The sequence below is a fragment of the Lipophrys pholis genome (assembly GCF_963383615.2).
Source record: "Lipophrys pholis genome assembly, chromosome: 8".
NCBI classification, from domain to species: Eukaryota; Metazoa; Chordata; class Actinopteri; order Blenniiformes; family Blenniidae; genus Lipophrys; species Lipophrys pholis.
Window position 1 is genome coordinate 12,948,527 of NC_137630.1, and position 6,000 is coordinate 12,954,526.

Genomic DNA, 6,000 nt, shown 5'->3' on the forward strand with positions numbered 1-6,000 from the left:
AAACCTACCAGCAGGATTTACTCACTAACAGTTAAAGAGTCTAACATGGAAAACATTGATGTCAGGACCGGATCGAACTCACATGACCACATATTCTACAATTGATCTGCCCCAGAGAGAGAATCCACCTTAACAGCGTCAACAAGCGGCCATGTTGGATTTCCTTTGAGGATAAGTGGAAGAAGCGATGAACATGAAGTTATAAAACCAGTGCAGCTGGAAGTCACCCCCTTGTTGAACCCGATGATTTCTGATGGGCTGGAAAGTGACACCACTTCGATGATTGAGCACAAAATCCCTCCAACACGGATCTGAAAACGTCGTGACACTTCTACTTCAGTCGTGGACAAGTTTACAGCGTCTCCTTTATTGTTTTGGGGAAAAAAGAAATGAATTATTCGACTACAATTCCGAGGACGTTGATGATGGACGTTTGGACTTCACAGCTCTTCAAAGAGGATCCCACAGTGATCATAGCAAGGACCTTCAGTCATTAGTATTTATTAGTAAACCTAAATAACAAACAGGAACCTTGTTTGGATTTTACTGCATCTCCATGAAAGGCTTTTGATCAGCGATCCGAGGACGCTCTGTGACACTGTAGCCACGACTTAAACCTCCTCAGAACTTTTTTATGTCGTTGTCGGCCCTTTTTTGGTTCAAACCTGCTTCAGCAGGCTCGAAGTTCCTGCTTTCACATTGTTGTGATTCAGAATTTCTCCCACCATCTTTAGGTGAACCGACGGCGACGATAGCGGTGCATTTTTCTGCTTCTTTCACCGGTTTCAAATCAAACATCTCATTTTTATACAGGTTTATCTCACAGTTAATTTTCCCGGTAAAATTAGGCTTTGAAACCTGGTTTACGTAGCCGTATTTTTATACTCCGCCCTATTCGTGTGAGATGTGTAGCTATATCTCATCTGCACAGAAAATGTAGTCATTGCATTTGATTAGAGAAAAAAAAATAATAAATTTGATCCAGAACTCGTTTGTTTTCTCCTCTTGTCAGCTTTTCCACGGTCGGATGAAACGGGATGTTTGAAAATTCTCACTTATAACCGTTTTTTTCTTTCTCTTTTTCTATTTGCTGGAGTTGTAGTCCGACACAGGCAGAAGTGGACAAAATGTAGCATCAGGAACGTTAACTTGTTCGACCACAAGTCTATCTCCGATTTCCCAAAATAATCACAGGGAATCTTTTACCCAACCTGAGACTGACTCACTCAATTTACAGCCACAAAATGCCAGATAAAGGTTTCGTCTTTGCGACTCATTTCTTTGCCTCTGTCTCCTCACTCTGATATTCAAAGTGCCTGTTACATCACCTGTTTTCTTTTGTTTTTTTTGTTTTTAGCTCACACCAAAACTGGACTCCACAGAAACTAAAACACAGACCCTGCCGGCCTTTTTTCTTTTTTTTTTTTTTTTCTTTTTTTTTTCTAAGTAAGATTGTTTTTATGCAAATAATTACAATCAGAAAGTAGTAAACTTCCTCTAAAGTACTGTACCGCAGTGTAGGAAATTGTAGTATAGACACTAAATATGAAGTTTGTTTTTTTTTTAAATATCAAGGGTTATATATTATATTTCTGGAAAATATACTTGTAAATTATTTTTGTTTTGTTTATTTTTCAAAGGGCCATTTACTCGACGCGTCGGCCCCTTTCTGTTCTTACTATTCAGTTGTTATGGTGCTACTTCGATTCACTCCGACCACGTTGACATGTGTTTGTATGAGGGGAGCCGTCCAGCCACCGTTCAGTGAGTCAGCAGTTTAAAATAGGGCCTTACACTGGAAGTGTGTGTATGTAAATAACACAGTGAGGAAAACCCACAGTCTGCACGCTGCTGTCTGTCTCCACCGAAACCAAACCTCTTGAAGCGCCGCCTTCAGCGATCGCCACCGGACCGTCTGGTTTGAGGTGGTTGGTTGAACCACAGAAAACCAGTGACCTCATGTGTCTCGTTGAAGCCCGGCTGATAATGTTGAGCGCCCAGGCTTTTTGTGTGACATTTTTTAATATATTTTAGAGCTTTGTAGCTACAAAACCACATGAGGAAAACACATCAGAGAGAGGCAGTAAATTCATCAATGAAAAAAAAAAGTGTTTATTAAAAGTCATGCCGTGTCCAGACTGTGTCAAATAACCAGAGTGGCAATAATATTTGCTTCTTAGATCAGCAAGTATGGTAAAAGAGGATTAGGGTGAGATTCTGCAGGTTTCTAGTCTGCTACATTTCATAGCAACACTTATTGAGTTTGAGCGTTTTTATCCAAGATCAAAAAAACGTTTCTACCTTCTGACAAATGCAAGTTGCTATCTTAGCTTTAAGTTAGTAGACAGATTGCACGCTTAGCAGCTCAGTAGTGTGACTGGACTGGAAAGAGTTCTCTGTTGTGGCCAAGGTAAGAGTGAGAAATACCTGCATGCAGTGAAAAAACCACAAAGGAACCTTAATCGTACACTAAAATTAGATTATTATATAACAAGCCTTCAGCTTTGTGTTGAGTCTTTAAACCAGAGGTGTCAGACTGATTTCTATTCATTGGACACATGCAGCCCAGCTTGACCTCAGTAAGGCCAGATCAGTAACATTAGAGCATAATAGCCAACAAACAACTGAGTAGGCTGTACTCGACCCTGCGTTGGCCTGGTTTTGGCCCCCGGGCCATATGATTGACGACCCTGCTGTACACTTTTTTTTATTGCAATCCACGTTGGAATATACAGAATTGTGTTCAATTCAAATTGCAAATTGGCACATGTCATTTGACTAAGGTGTCCAGTGGAAATTAGCATTTCACCTTTCTATTACACTACACTCTATTACCTTTACAAGATTCATTGAATCTTTTTTTAACATGTTAGAGACAAATGATTCCTTCATCAACACAGAGCCTCAGTCAAACCAAAAGCTCTCTATCTATTACCCTATCAAATACTACTGTATTACTGTGTATAATAATGTAGAGATGACATGCAGGACCATTCAACCACAGGGACCTGTGCATTGTGCACAGCTGCTTTTTATGGAAAAATGATGATGTGATTTAGATCATCCCCAATTTCAAGACAAAAATACTGAAAGACTTTTTATGATGGCCTGTTTTTTAACAGAAAGTTTACCAGATTGTGTTTCTACCTCTTCCCCTTTTACATACACTCAGATACGCCATGCAATAACCCACAGCTTATTTATGATGACGTTTGATATTCCCAATGACATTCACTCTCAACTGTCCACAAGTAAGTCATTTTAGTGCCTTTCCTCCACAAAGATGTCTTGGTTTGACTAAAGTTTTTATTTTTCTGTGATTATTTGGCTTCAGCCTCATTGGAACGGTGATGCCAGATTGCTCAGATTTAAGATGAATTCTTGTTTTGTTTTTTTCTTCGTCGGCGCCGAATAATTAGTGTTAACGTTCATCCTCACTCCATGTTTTTTCAAGCCAATATGAGTTCTCAGTGTCAAGGTCAAGAGTGCAGCCTCAAAAATGTTTTTTTGTGAGCAGACTTCCAAACGGTGAAAATTTGGACCAATTTTTACACTTCAACTAAATGGTTAAAAAAATTGGGAAACACAACGTGAAGATGAAACTGGCACTGCTCATCATAAAATTATTGATTTACACCAAAAAGTAATTGGTCAAAACTGGAAAAACGCCTCACACCGGCTGGTTCTACCTGCAGCTTCATGATTTTTCTATTAAAAAAAACCTCAAAGAAAACTCAAATTCCTCCGCGATGTCACTGACCGGTGGACTCCACCTCTACAGCCTTCATACCTGCCCGCCAGGTAACACAACACCCCCACGCCCCCACCACCCCCACCCCCCTCAGGTGACCACTGTCAGGCATGTCAGCCAATCACAGAGCCAGTTTAAACTGCGTCACCAGCCAATGACGGGTGACTTCCTACAGGTTGTACAAACATGACTCCAGCGTTTTTTTTAAATGTTTCTTCCCCATTCCGGTTCCTATGATTATTCTATGCTGGGAGTATGTACATGAATTCTTAGCTGTTCATAATGTTCGCTAAACTGATCTACAGCCTGCCTGTATATCCGCTTTATATAACCTACTCTTGTCTTTTGTTTTAATAATGCTTGATTCTTAAATCAATGGAGAATGCAATGATAGCTGAATAAAATCGAGTACTTGGTATGAGAAAGTGTGATTCTGAAAAGAGAAGGAAAGGTTTGTACTCTGTCCTTTTAGTTTCTTTGAGAAAAGCTGAATGTCAGCAGTCGATCCGACTGTGGAAGTATGTAGCTCTCTCACTTTACAGTCCACACTTGAGCATTTCTTCTGTACATAGTTGCATTTTCAAAAATAATAAGTAAATTAAAAAAAATAAAATAAAATGTGGCGGCAAATGCTCAGTGGAAAAATTTGATCCATGTGGATTTTTGAAAACGGGGTTTGGGGGGTTTTGTTTTTTGACCAGTGTAGCTTGTAAAACAAGATACATCTGCTTCCTGTTTGTCATAGAAATAACAAATAAATGTTTGATGGACTTTAATAGTTTTGTTTCCTTATTGTCTCTCTATTTTGTCTTTATCCTTCCTCGCATTTTTTTTGTAAAACATCAGCAGGTCACAGCCTCCAATGTTTCTCAGTGTGTCCACTTCCACTTTTTTGAATTTAACAGGATCATCTGTCCACATGGAAATGGTTTGCATTATAATAGTATTTGTTTGTGAAATTATAAGTGCTAAACAAAATTAAACATCATCAACATTCAAATAAATATATTTAAAAAAATGTCATAGATTTATTTATTGACAATGTGATGGCAAAAGTAAACATAATAAAGATTTACATAGATATAAAAGTATTGCAATAAATAAACATTAATGTTCATTAAATTATTTTGCACTTTTCCACCAATGTCTTAAGGTGAATAACGGAATTAGATACAGTATGATAAAAAATATCGAATTTTAAAAATAAAAATATTCAAACATATTTATGAATTTATCTAGAACTTCCTCTCAATAGCTTAGCAAGGTCAATATTATAAATACCTATCTTAATTGTATTTATTTATTTATTTCATTTTAAATTTTTCCTTAAAATGTCAAAGTGCTCAACAAAAATAAGACAATAATTTCCAGTTTATAACTATCATGTTTAAAATTATACAGAATTTCTTTGGTTGCAAAAAGTTATGTATGTTTAGGCCCTCAGAAACGTGTTTTCCCATAATGAAAAAAGTATAAGAGTTCAATTAGGGTCCTTTGGCACTTTCAGTGCAGACTGTAATGAAAGTGTTCAAGCCCTGAACAAAACAATGCTCAAATGATTAAAAAAAAGATTTAATCAAATAATTTACAATACTAGCAAATAGAAAAATCTAATTAAAGATTTATTCAGTCAGTCTGCTGCTCGTTATTTCATGATTAATGCAGATCACTGTGGCCTCTCACATCTTACTGAATTTTGCACTTTTATGCAGTTTTTTTTTTTTTTTTTTTTTTTTTTAACATTTGACAGGAAATCCCTCATACGACATCGCAACCATTAAAATCCTTCATAAGAAAATGTCTCAGAATGTGGATCTTAAAAGACATCTGAGTGCGTTTGAGCTCGATATGCAATGAGCTTGCTTTTGCAGAGTTTCATCCACAGCGGTCCATTCAGTGGTCTGCAGGGCACAACCAGCTCAGAAGGTCACGGGTATTAAAAGGTCTCGGGCCATATAAACATTTTAAAGGCACTAGTAGCATTTTAGAATCCCATGAGCCAGTTAGACTGTGAGCTGCACTCCTCCTGAACAACTGGACATAAGTGAAAACGTGGTGGATCTGAAGTCAGGGTGTCATAGCTTGTTCATGCTCTCTGCAGCAGTTGGCATTCTCACTTCAAACCGAGAAGGTCCTGGGTTAGACTCTGGTCTGTGTTGAGTTTGCATGTCCTCCCTGGGCATGGAATGGGTTTCAGCCCTCCGTCCAGAAACATGCATGCAAGGTTATTGATTTAACTAAAATGGCCC